This window comes from Lithobates pipiens, unplaced genomic scaffold (assembly GCF_037356315.1).
Source record: "Lithobates pipiens isolate NorthernLeopardFrog02 unplaced genomic scaffold, aLitPip1_a1.2 Scaffold_23, whole genome shotgun sequence".
Lineage (NCBI taxonomy): Eukaryota > Metazoa > Chordata > Amphibia > Anura > Ranidae > Lithobates > Lithobates pipiens.
This window is the reverse complement of record NW_027507785.1, coordinates 310,080,581-310,093,907: the sequence shown is the minus strand read 5'-3', so window position 1 is coordinate 310,093,907 and position 13,327 is coordinate 310,080,581.

Genomic DNA, 13,327 nt, shown 5'->3' with positions numbered 1-13,327 from the left:
CAAGGTGAGAGGAGGCAGGGTGAGAGGAGGCGTGCAGGGTAAGAGGAGGCAGGGTGAGAGGAGGCATGCAGGGTGAGAGGAGGCGTGCAGGGCAGGGGAGGCATGCAGGGTGAGAGGAGGCATGCAGGGTGAGAGGAGGCGTGCAGGGCAGGGGAGGCATGCAGGGTGAGAGGAGGCATGCAGGGTGAGAGGAGGCGTGCAGGGTGAGAGGAGGCAGGGTGAGAGGAGGCAGGGTGAGAGGAGGCGTGCAGGATGAGAGGAGGCAGGGTGAGAGGAGGTGTGCAGGGTGAGAGGAGGCATGCAGGGTGAGAGGAGGCATGCAGGGGGAGAGGAGGCATGCAGGGGGAGAGGAGGCATGCAGGGTAAGAGGAGGCATGCAGGGTGAAAGGAGGCATACAGGGTGAGAGGAGGCATGCAGGGTGAGAGAAGGCGTGCAGGGTAGAAGGAGGCGTGAAGGGTGAAAGGAGGCGTGCAGGGTAAAAGGAGGCAGGGTGAGAGGAGGTGTGCAGGGTGAGAGGAGGCAGGGTGAGAGGAGGTGTGCAGGGTGAGAGGAGACAGGGTGAGAGGAGGCGTGCAGGGTGAGAGGAGGCATGCAGGGTGAGAGGAGGCATGCAGGGTGAGAGGAGGCGTGCAGGGTGAAAGGAGGCATACAGGGTGAGAGGAGGTGTGCAGGGTGAGAGGAGGTGTGCAGGGTGAAAGGAGGCAGGGTGAGAGGAGGCGTGCAGGGTGAAAGGAGGCAGGGTGAGAGGAGGTGTGCAGGGTGAGAGGAGGCAGGGTGAGAGGAGGTGTGCAGGGTAAGAGGAAGCAGGGTGAGAGGAGGCGCGCAGGGTGAGAGGAGGCAGGGTGAGAGGTGGCAGGGTGAGAGGAGGATGTTTGCTCCTTCCTCAGGCCAGAAGCTGCCTCCTCTCACCCTGCACCCGGAACTGTGTCATTACTGATCCCCTCCGTGTCCCCTGCTGTTCTCATAGGCTGTGAATGCTCGAATCCACCCATATGAGCTGTAAGCTGCACTTCAGAGACACAGACATTTAGGAGAAAAGTAAACCACCCCCAGATTTTGCTGCAGGATTACTATCATGCTTGTGTTTATGCTCCCTTTGTGAGTAGTTTCACTTTTGACTTATCATTATATGGTTTACCAATACTGCACTTAGAGGCGTTGTGTTTCTTTTCCTTTGTTGCATTGCAGAGACTGCTTCTAGCTCTTTACACTGGCTGCCCTTAGTGCTGGTACATGAATTCGTCTCCCTCTTCGTCTTAGAAACTGTTGCTATGGACTTTGTCCCTCTCATTGAGAGACTTTTTTAATCACAATTATTCGATCTGTGTACACCTCCAGGGTCTCTCCTCAAATGAGCGCTGAGTTAATTTTTTTGTCTGTTTGGTGCATCCCTAGTGACTACCAATGTAGGGGGGACAATTTTTCATTCATATGCAACATAAGGGATCACGTCTATACTGTTCATGTAAGGGGAAATATCTGCACTGAATACCAATGTAAGGGGCATTTCTCCACCAACCATCAATGTAAGAGGGGAATTTCTCCATTGAAAACCAAAGTAAGGAGAGGTTTCTCCACTGAGCACCGATGTAAGGGGCCATTTCTCCACTGACCACTAGGGATGAGCCAAACACCCCTCGGTTCGGTTTGCACCAGAACCTTCGAACTGACCTAAAATTCATATGAACTTTAGAACCCTATTAAAGTCTATGGGACTCGAACGTTCGAAATCAAAAGTGCTAATTTTAAAGGCTAATATGCAAGATATGCAACAGACAACGCCAGCAATAAGGGGTATCTTCAGGTGTAGGAGGCACACAACACCCACTTTAACTTCTGCAGATGCCTGTATTAGAGAACACCAGCAATAAAGGGTAGATACAGGTGTATACTGTGCTGTGCTGGAGGCACACAACACCCACTAATTCCTGCAGATACCTGTATTAGAGAACACCAGCAATAAGGGGTAGATACAGGTGTATACTGTGCTGGAGGCATACAACACCCACTAACTCCTGCAGATGCCTTAATTAGAGAAAAACAGCAATAAAGGTTAGATACAGGTGTATACTGTGCTGTGCTGGAGGCACACAACACCCACTAACTCCTGCAGATGCCTTTATTATAGAACACCAGCAATAAAGGGTAGATACAGGGGTATACTGTGCTGGAGGCACACAACACCCACTAACTCCTGCAGATGCCTTAATTAGAGAAAAACAGCAATAAAGGGTAGATACAGGTGTATACTGTGCTGGAGGCACACAACACCACTTTAACTTTAAGATGCCTGAGAAAAGAACACACTGTCCCTGCCTATCTAACTCTTTCCCTGCACACAGGAACACACTACACAAGGCCGCAGTGCTGGCAGCCTTATATAGTGTGAGGCGTGTACTAAACCCCCTGAGCTATAATTGGCCACCGGCATCCTTGGCCAATCATGAGCCAGCAATTCACTGCGATGGCGTAGTGCATTGGGGGACCATTCGTGCCCCACGAATTTGGTGTGAACGGTCCACAAAATTCTGAATTCCCCGAACAGATGAACGGCTGATGTTCGAGTCGAACACCGAGCTCATCCCACTGACCACCAATGTAAGGAGCATTCTTCCCACTGACCACCAATGTAAGGGACAGTCTTCCCACTGACCACCAATGTAAGGGGGCATTTCTCCACTGACCACAAATGTAATGCCCCGTACACACGAGTGAAATTCCGCTCAAGCTTGGCTTGCTTACACACGGTCACACAAAAGTTCTCGGAACTTTCGCCTGTCAAGAACGCGGTGATGTACAACACTACGACGAGCTGAGAAAATTAAGTTCAATGCTTCAGAGCATGCGTCAAATTGTTTCCACGCACGCGCAGGAATTTTGTGCGTTGGAATTGGTACAGACGACTGAAAAATTGAGAACCTGCTCTCAATCTTTTGCTGGCGGGAATTTCGCCAGCAAAAGTCCGATGGCACAACACACAAGGTCGAAATTTCCAACCAAAACCTCACATCGGACTTTTGCTGGTGGAATTTCTGATCGTGTGTATGGGGCTTTAATGGGAATTTGTCCATTGATCACCTTTTCAATGATGACTACTGTAAAGTGACACTACAATATTCACAGCCACAGTGTTTCTTTTCTGGACTTTATTATTTTTTTTATCAACAATATTGCTGTATAGAGAAAATTAATGTTGGAAAATAATTGGCTTTTGGTGTCAAATATTCTAGGTATGCCCTATTCTTTATTTGTTTATTTAAAACTATCAAAAGCTTACTTATCACTTATCTTAGGGGGCAGCACAGTGGTACAGTGGTTAGCACCTTCACCTAGCAGCATTAGGGTTGCTGGTTCCAGGGCCGGTGCTACCACTAGGCAAACTAGGCAGTCACCTAGAGCGCCCTACTGCCTAGGGCGCCCGGCCACTGGTTTTCCTACTCTCTTCTCTCTGCAGCAAGCAACTAAGTCTCAGCATCAGCAGGTAGCCCCTGCTCCGTTCACACATCGTGTCAGAGGCGCAGCCGTGGTGGAGGACTGTGTCTGCGTCCTGACTCCCGCAGCAAGCAAACATTCATTGATGGGCGCTGGTGAGGCTACATTTGATGGGCGCTGGTGAGGCTGCATTTGATGGGCGCTGGTGAGGCTGCATTTGATGGGCGCTGGTGAAGCTGCATTTGATGGGCGCTGGTGAGGCTGCATTTGATGGGCGCTGGTGAGGCTACATTTGATGGGCGCTGGTGAGGCTGTATTTGATGGGCGCTGGTGAGGCTGTATTTGATGGGCGCTGGTGAGGCTGCATTTGATGGGCGCTGGTGAGGCTGCATTTGATGGGTGCTGGTGAGGTTACATTTGATGGGCGCTGGTGAGGCTGCATTTGATGGGCACTGGTGAGGCTACATTTGATGGGCGCTGGTGAAGCTGCATTTGATGGGCACTGGTGAGGCTGCATTTGATGGGTGCTAGTGAGGCTGCATTTGATGGGCGCTGGTGAGGCTACATTTGATGGGTGCTGGTGAGGCTGCATTTGCTGGGCGTGTTATTAAAAAGGTGGGATTTACATGAGCAGGAGAAACGGGGGCAGAGTCAGCCAAGGGGGGGGGGCAGCAAAATGGGGTTTCGCCTAGGGTGTCAAAAATCCTTGCACCAGCCCTGGCGGTTTCAAATCCCAACCACAACACCATCTGCCTGGAGTTTGCATGTTGTCCCTGTGTAGGTTTCCTCCGGGTACTCTGGTTGAATGAATGAATGAATGAATGAAATACTTATATAGCGCACAATGCGAACTGAATCGCCTCTAGGCGCTGTGGCGAGCTTTGATCATCTGCTAAAAGAGGAAGGTCTTGAGTTTTTTCCTAAAAGCCAGGTGATTTTCTTCCAGGCGGATGTTTATTGGTAGAGCATTCCATAGCCGAGGCCCTTGGACAGCGAATCTCCGATCCCCCTTGGATTTATACCGGGCTTTGGGCACGAGGAGGAGGTTTTTGTTGGCTGATCGAAGACTGCGGTTTGGTGTGTAATGATTTATTTTCTCCATTAGGTATTGCGGAGCTTCTCTATGCACGCATTTGTGGGTGAGGCAAAGGGTCTTGAACGTGATCCGATTTTTTACGGTTAGCCAATGTAAGCTCCTCAGTGAAGGAGAAATGGATTCCCAGGGTTTTTTTCCTGTTATCAGCCTTGCCGCCGTGTTTTGGATCAGTTGTAATCGCGCAAGTTGATATTGTGGTAATCCTATGTAAAGCGAGTTTGCGTAGTCCAGTCGTGAATTAATGATTGTTCCAACTACCACTGCTTTGTCATTCTTTGGGATAAAAGGGATGAATCTGCGAAGCATGCGCAGCAGATGGTGAGATCGACTGACTACTGCTCCTATTTGCGCATCCATTGACATTTGTGCGTCTAAAATAACCCCGAGACTCTTGGCTTTGGTCTTTGGGGAGATAGTCTGCCCAAAGACGGTTGGTGGAGACCAGGAGGTTTTGGTTGCGGGCTTATGATTTGGGTGTAAGATAAGAAGCTCTGTCTTTGATTGGTTCAGCTGGAGGGAGTTGGTGGTCATCCAGTCCTCTATTGATTTGAGGCAGTTTTCAAGTTGTTGTTGGTGATCTTTTTTTCCATTGATCCGGAAATAAAGTTGCGTGTCGTCAGCGTAAGAGTGGAAGCAGAGATCTGAGCATCTGATGATTTGAAGGAGTGGGCGAATGTAAATGTTGAAGAGAACGGGTGACAACGGAGAGCCTTGAGGGACTCCGCAGGTGACTGCCCGAGTTTCGGAGAGGAATTTTCCTAGTTTCACTGTCTGTGACCGATTTCCTAGGAAGGACGCGAACCAATGGAGATCTATGTCTTGGACTCCGGCTACTTCTGTGAGGCGGACGAGTAGAGTATTGTGATCTACTGTATCAAACGCTGCACTTAGGTCTAGCAGTACGAGGAGACACGGCTCTCCGTCATCTGCCGCTTCGAGGGCGTCATCCCAAATCTTGAGGAGAGCTGTTTCTGTTCCATGACCCGGGCGGAAGCCTGATTGCAGCGGGTCCAGGAGTTTGTGAGTATCCAGGTGAAGTTGTAGCTGATGTACTACAGCTTTCTCCATGATCTTAGAAATGGTGTTGAGGCTTGTAATTGGCCTACGGTTGTTTGGATCCTGAGGGTCCAGGTTTGGTTTCTTGAGTAGAGGTTTGACGATGCCTTGTTTGAGGATGCTGGGAACAATCCCTTCGTGGTTTCCTCCCACACTCCAAAGACATGCTGGTAGGTTAATTAGACCCTGTCTAAAAATTAGCCATAATATGTGTATGTGTTTGTAAGCATGTGAAGACCCTACACAAAGCCACAGATGGACACCAGTGGCAAGAAAGCCAAAGAAATTCGACTTGCATAGGTATACAAGTCACTCATTCATTATCATGCTATTTTCCCGGAAAATGTATTTTAGCAAGGGTTCCTTGAGATGTTATAATTATTTCAAAGGTTTCTCCAGGGTAAAAATGTTGAGAAAGGCTGATGTAGATGGTGTAGTGTAGTGGGCGAGGGACACTACATTGGGCAATCATTCAAACTCCTCCTACATGATGGAAACCAAGCAAAATGAAACAGGAGTCAATCATATGATGAAATCAAGACAACACCTAAAACTGGAAAGTCAACCAGGTAAGATGGAGGAATACTGCAGACAGGTATAGAATGGCAACCAGCATGACATAAGAGTCCAAAGATGGCCAAAGGACCAGCAGTGTGGGAACCCTACTGTAGAGGAATCCTATACCAGCCAAACGTGTCCCCCCACCACCCCACCCTTAAATATGTTCTCATAAGATTCCACTTAACTGTAATTATTTCACCACCACATATTAGGGCCATAATTAACTATCTTGCTGATTTATATTTTATTAATGGTAAATGATTACATCGTTAGACATTATTTCCCACAATTGGCTCATGAAAGATGCCTTTGCAAGTTCAAGTCAATGGCTGATTGACTGATAATATCGCTTGTGACTTATGTTCAAGAATCAGCTTTAGCGTTACTTCTTCTATTTATTGTGAAACAATATGATTTTTCCCAGTGGGAATTCAATAATATACTTTGGTGGTGACACATTAAGGCATCCATACGACACAGCATACTGTATGAACAAATTGCTAATACCCCCAGACTATAATATATGGATTTGAAGGCTTATGTTTGTAGCAGAATATATGAGAATAAATTCTTGTGTTTTCTTTCTTTTCACTGTAAATGATTTTAATACCATATACAATACATCCGTTAGGAGTTATTTTTAAAACGGTTCTATAGTCAAGATATTGTTTACCTTAAAGTAGTAGTAAATCTCTACATATACCGGTGAAGGGGCTATCCTCGGGTGATACACAGAGATGAAACAAATCCTCCTGTATAAGTTTATCTGCAGTCTTCTCCAGATCTGTTCAAAGTCCAGAATTTATAAAGCTTGTCTGAGCTGTCAGAAATCATGGGGCAGAGAGCAGAAGTTACACACTGCAGTTCTCAGAGTGAAGAGGTTCATAGAGTGAAGTGGTGTAGTTTCATAGTTTCATAGTTAGTAAGGTTGAATAAAGACACCAGTCCATCCAGTTCAACCTGAGTGAGTGTCTACAACTGTCCCTATCCCTGTACATTGCACACTCACATTGGTTCCTACCCTTAAGGAGCCCACAATCCAAATTCCCCATTCATATACTAGAGCCAATTTTGGACAGAAGCCAATTAACCTACCTGCATGTCTGGAGTGTGGGAGGTAACCCACGCAGGCACAGGGAGAACATGCAAACTCTAGGCATGTAGTGTTGTGGTTTGGATTTGAACCAGTGACCCTTTTTATTACTAGGTGAGAGTGCTAACCACTACACCACTGTGCCGCCAACCACTACACCACTGTGTAGTGGGTAGCACTCTTGCCTAGCGGTAAAAAGGGTCGCTGGTTTGAATCCCAACCACTGACACTACCTGCCTGGAATTTGCATGTTCTCCCTGTGCCACGGTCCAGTCATGCGGCCGCTCGCAGCCTTGCTTCTCTCCTCTCTGCGCCGCCAGCATTGCAAGTGTGGGCACCCGGCTGTGACAGCTTGCGGCTTCACAGGCGGGTGCGCACTGAGTCGCGTTGCGTGTTGAATGGCCGGGCAATCTTCCGGGTCCTGTGATGTGTCCCAAAAGATTGCAGGGAGGGAGGAGGGAGAGGAGAACTTCCGCTCGGCGCTGTGGTACAATGACTAGAAGTGGGAGCTGGGTACCTGTCAAAACTAGGTACCCGCTCCCCCCCCAAAAAAAAATTACATGCCAAAATGTGGCATGTTAGCGGGTCAGGAGTCATTGAAGCGGAAGTTCCACTTTTGGGCGGAACTCCGCTTTAAGTATTTTATTTATCTCTGGAGGACAACTTTAAAGCTGGACCAATGTAAGTATGCATGGCTTATACCAGAGGAACCACAGTGGAAGCTTACAATATAGAAGTAGTCGCCACTACTACAGTGATTGCTGTGATCTTCTGGGTCTGGAGTGGCTGTCCCACTACATAGTGACCACAGGGGCTCGCTTCCTTGGGGCCGCCATTCACAAAATGCCTTGTATTTATTTTATTTTTTTATTGAATACAAGGTGTCCTCTGAATTGACAAGGTGGAGAGAAGGAGTGGTAACATTACAATCTCCATTGCGTCCTATCAGTAAATGCCTTGTATTAATTGAAAAAAATTCAGGATATTCTTTGAATAGTGGTGGTGCTGGCACAGGACCCAGAAGGTCACAATAATAGGGCTACAGTGATTGTCAGTGGCCCATAGAGTGTGATGGACTAGGCTGGCCTAATGTAACTATGCAATAAAAATCATACCTGGAGTTCAGTTTTAAAGTTTTTGTAAACCTCTGAAATTAAAAAAAAAAATGAACAAAGCATATCCCTCTATACTAGCCTCAGTCCAAAGAACCTAGTGCATAGCTCCCAACTGCATCTGATTTTGAGGCACTGTCCCTGATTTGGAAGCCCCTGTGTCCCTCTTTCCTCCTCATTGTCTCTCATTTTAGTCTGTTCTATATATTTGTATATAAAATGCACTTTTTATTTTTCAAAAAGTGTTTCCCAGTGCTGAACCTTTCATCTCATTTCTAAATTGCTGCATTTAGAAATGTGAAAGGCCAGTATAAAGGAATAGTAGTGGTAAAAAAAAGCACTTGTGGGTTTAACTAATCTCTATTTTTTGTGTAATTCTCCTTTAAGGGGGGGGGCGTGGCAGGGGGCGTCTCCTATGCCAGTGATGGTGAACCTTGGCACCCCAGATGTTTTGGAACTACATTTACCATGATGCTTACCTACACTGCAGAGTGCATGAGCATCATGGGAAATGTAGTTCCAAAATATCTGTGACGCCAAGGTTCACTATTACTGGCCTATGCCTACATAATTTTGCCGATCGGGTGTCTTGTTCCCATCTCAAAAAGTTGGGAGGTATGCTAGTGTGGTTCCTACCTGCTCTCTTCCCTCTGCTATCTGCATGAGTCACTTTGACAGGTGATGTTGACAGCAGGGAATCCCAGGGGATGGCCCTGCCCCCTCTATGACACACAGAAGGTGATTGAAAGCCTCAGCTGTGCATGTTTCCTTATGAGACTTTGTAGAGGGGTGCGTGGCCTTTCTCTCCACTCAGGTCGCAGATTACACTCATCTCCCTGCTTTGTGCTTCTGCAGTGTGTGATGTCAGATCTCCACCCCCTGCCCACTAGAGCTCAAAAAGAAGATGTAAAATGTGTGCTTTATAGGGGGCTGCAGATAAATAGGTATAATGAATGTAGGCGGATTTGTGTAATCTCTGTGTATCACCTGAGGCTAGTCACTTCACTGGGTAAAGGTATGGGGTTTACAACCACTTCATTACCCGGACATAGTAAAATGACGTCTTTGACTTTAGGGGGGGGGGGATCTGAATGATGCCTGCAGCTAGAGGCATCATTTAGATATCATTATTTCCAGCCGTCGATTCTGTGCACGATAACAAACGATCATAGTGGCAGTTCCGCCGCTTGATCATTCTTATAGGCGATGGGAGGGGACAACCCGCCCCTCCCCCCGCTGCCATCCAGTGCTTCTCCGGGCTCTCCCGTGCCATTGGGGGCCTGGAGAAAGAATCAGTCGTGCCGGATGAGGACGATAGAGATTTCATCTCTATGACCGTCGGAGGCCCGGGCACAACGTTATGATGTCACGCCCGGGCACCTGGAAATAAACGAAGCCGCGATCATGGCTGTCAGCATGAGATCGGTGAATTTTTTTCCCGATCTCATGCTTTCGAGCCTGGAGGAGAAATGTGAGGTCTTATTGACCTCACATCTCTCCATGAAGAGGACCTGTCACAATACATTCCTATTATAAGGGATGTTTAGTAGGAATAAAAGTGATAAAAAAAAGTAAAAAAAGTGTAAAAATAAAGAAAAATAAGTAAAAAAAAAAAAAAATATATATATATATATATATATATATTTAAACCGCCCCGATCCTCGGTAGCTCGTGCTCAGAAGCAAACGCACACATAAGTCCCACCCACATATGTAAACACCGCTCAAATCACACATGTGAGGTATCGCCGCGTGCGTTAGAGCGTGTGCAACAATTCTAGCACTAGACCTCCTCTGTAGCTCTGAACTGGTAACCTGTAAAAAAAATTAAAGCGTCGCTTATGGAGATTTCTAAGTACTGAAGTTTGGCACCATTCCACGATTGTGCACAATTTTAAAGCGTGACATGTTAGGTATCTATATACTCGGTGTAACACCATCTTTCACATTATACAAAAAAATTCGGCTAACTTTACTATTTTGTTATTTTTTAATTCATGAAACCATTTTTTTTTCCAAAAAAAAAGGCGTTTGAAAAATGATTGCACAAATACCATGTGAGATAAAAAGTTGCAATCACCCCAATTTTATTCCCTAGGGTCTCTGCTAAAAAAACATATATTGTTTGGGGGTTCAGAGTAATTTTCTAGCAAAAAAATTATGATTTTTTCACATGAAGGAGAGAAGTGCCAAAATAGGCCCGGTATTGAAGTGGTTTTAAGACTGAATCCAATTTTTTCCGTGGTTGTCTTTCACCCACGACAACGGTACACTGATGATTTTTCTATTAATAATTTCTACCGTTTTTTGAAGCCAATAAAGCAATAATGAAATCTATTTCCCGATGCCATTTCATCATATAGTCATTGAACTTTGTCACTGAAGCGTTTCTCCATCCTTTCTCATCCACGGTTATTTAGCACGCGCCTTATACATAACTGATTGTTGTGGTTCAGCCGGCAGGGCTCCATGCCCATAAAGTAACATTTGGAAGAGATTTGACCGCATAGATTGTACATGATTGCGGTCAAATGGTACAAAGGTCTACAGTAGTGTAGCAGGGATTTAAAGCTCCCGGAGGACATTAAACAGAAGAGATTTATCTCTTTGTCAGCTTGTTTGCAAAATCCATTAAGAGCTTGTAAATAATATTGCCAAGGGGGATTGATCATAATGTTTGATGCATTCTCAACCTGACCATCAGATATCAAAGCGTTTAATTAAATAATCCAATGCAATATGTATAGACAAGCTTTTTTTTTATATGTTCACCACAAAACAAGAACACTGGGGTTGATGTACTAAAACTGGCGAGTGCAGAATGTGGCGCAGCGCAGCATGCATAGAAACCAATCATCTTCCAGGTTTTTTTTTTGTCAAAGCTTAGTTGAACAAGCTGAAGTTAGAAGCTGATTGGCTATCATGCACAGCTGCACCAGATTTTTGCGCTCTCTAGTTTTAGTAACTCAACCCCACTGTCAGCCTATTGCATTAGTGTGTGCACCCCAAAATGCAAACACACATGTATGCGTATATATATATATATATATATATATAGAGATTTTATATATATATATATATATATATATATATATATATATATATATATATATATATATATATCGGACGGACGGTCCCCGCATTTACCCCATCTAGGTCTCAGGCAGCGCTTCCTCCAGGCAATGGCTTCACCCTGCATCTCCTCCTCCTGGTGCTTTTTTACAGCGGCTTCCCCTGCGTCTCCTCCCTCCTTGGCAGCCAACAAGATCGGCTAATCGGGTGACGGGTCTCAGGTCCCCGCTTTCTCATTGGCCAGGAGGAGAATCAGGAAGACAGTAGCAAATATTAATTTGCTATTGTAGATAATAGGAGATGATCTGAGTGGCTCTAAAATATCATGCACCTCATGCCTTCTAAAAAAAAGCTGGCAGGTTATTCAGTTAGTGGCAGTGTATTTGATATATATATATATATATATATATATATATATATATATATATATATATATATAACACATACAGGGCTCAAGTCCTGCTGGAACCCATGGGAACGGAGTTTCTGTACTTTTTCCACAACAGGAACTTAGTTCCCGTTAGCAGCCATGTCCTGCAAGACTTTGAAGTATGTGAGCTGTGTGACAGGTGCTACACCAGCAGCTGCCAATACAACTCGCAATAGTAAGTGCCGCACACCAGGGGTGGACTGACCATTCAGGCATTGCCAGTAGGGGGCCCCATGACAGCTTCCTCTTCGATCTACCTGTCAATCACAGCTAGCTGACGGGTAGATCAGGTCCCTGCTGCTAAGAGATTGTATTTAGTCAGACCTCTCGTGATGCGCTCCTCCCCGCCGGCCTCTCCTGATTTTCTGTCTCCTCATCTTCCCCCCCCCCCCAGTCTCCTGCATACTTGCTCTGTGTGTCCCGCTGAATCCCCCCCCTCCTCTATCTTCAGTGCCATATGATGAGAGAACCCAGAGGAGGAGCACAGCTATTCTGCTCACAGGACGTGCAGGGAGAGAGGTGAGCTGAAGGAGGAACATCAGTTTGTGGTGGTAAGCTGAGCACAATACCGGGCAAAGATTAATGCCAGGGGGGAAGTTTATGTGGAAATATGTGAAGGGTTGGAATAGCAGCGAGTGTGTGTTGGAGCTCTGCAGTTTGCAGCCCCCCCAAGCTAACATACATCTCCTAAGCAGGAACACATCACTCAAGCATTCTGTCCAGATAATGTGCAGTTCATTTATGACCTTTCCGTTTAACCCTGTGTTATCCAAACTCTGTTCAATGAAAAGTGTAAACTCACTACATAAACACTCTATATTCAAAATAACATTCCCCAATAAAGATCAGAACACGATGTTCACATTTGCATGGAAGCACAATTGAATGAATGCTGATTATTCAGAGAATTACCGTATTTATGTTTATTGAAGATTGTTTTTTTTATGTACTAACAGTTAAGCTTCATACACACAATACGAAAATTGGATGAAAAATACCACTTTTGAAGCGTTCGTGCATATGAGTGTATCATTATTTTTTATTTTTTGGTGGGCGAGTGGATCTTGGGAGGGAGTTCCCACACTTTTTCCAAACATATATATATATATATATATATATATATATATATATATATATATATATATATATATATATATATATATATATATATATATATATATATATATATATATATATATATGTGTGTGTGTGTGTGTGTGTGTGTGTGTGGCACTGACTCCCGAAGGAGCGGCTGGTTTTGCTGGGCTTACCGTTACCTTCTTCACCTCGTGCTCATCTAGGGGTTTCCCGAGGTTGATGGCCCAATAAACTGTAGAGACCGAGACTTGAATCCCTTTAGGAATTTTTATTTGCAAAACTCTGAACAGAACACAGTCTCTCAGTAGGGAATAGAAGGTATGGGTAGTAAAGCTCAGGTATCCCGCAGTACATTATGGGGCATTCCGCGCTGCTCA